Source organism: Corvus brachyrhynchos, unplaced genomic scaffold (assembly GCF_000691975.1).
Source record: "Corvus brachyrhynchos isolate BGI_N302 unplaced genomic scaffold, ASM69197v1 scaffold47, whole genome shotgun sequence".
NCBI lineage: Eukaryota > Metazoa > Chordata > Aves > Passeriformes > Corvidae > Corvus > Corvus brachyrhynchos.
Genome location: NW_008239292.1, coordinates 801,017 through 801,697, shown reverse-complemented (window position 1 = coordinate 801,697; position 681 = coordinate 801,017).

Here is a 681-nt window from a genome sequence, read left to right as displayed (position 1 = left end):
CGGCACCGCCGGGCCGAGGGTTCGAGTCCCGGCAACGCCGGCACCACTGAGACGTGGGCTCGAGTCCTGGCAACGCCGGCACCACTGAGACGTGGGTTCGAGTCCCGGCAACGCCGCGGCTGCGGGGAAAGAGGGAGGAAAATGGGGAATGGGAAAGGGGCGGGAATAGGAAGGGGAACGGGAGTAGGAATAAAGAATAGGAATAGGAACAGGGATGAACAGGAATAGGAATGCATAGGAAGAAGAATAGGAATATGACTAGGAATAGGATTAGAAGTAGGAATAGGAATAGGAGTAAGAGCAAGAACAGGAAAAACACAATCAGAAATAGAAATAACAGAAATAGAAAGAGAAAGAAATAGAAATAATAGAAACAGAGACACAGAAATAAACAGAGCAGAGGTGGATCCCCAAGGGAAGCTGGAGGTTCTGTAGGAGGCCAAGCGTGACCCCGAGGCCTGGGGAATGGCACGGCCTCACTTCCCACATGGGAATTGTAGCTGGGGATTCGAGGAATTCATTCCGAGGGGACAGAAGTGTCCGGGACCAGCCCAGCCCTGGGAGCTGTGCCGGGATTCCCTGGGAGGGTTCCCAGGGTCCCCAGGAGCCACTGGGACATCCGCAGGTCCCCAGCCTGGCTGTCGCACTCCAGCCGGGCTGTGGCCCCGGCTGGCCCCGCCC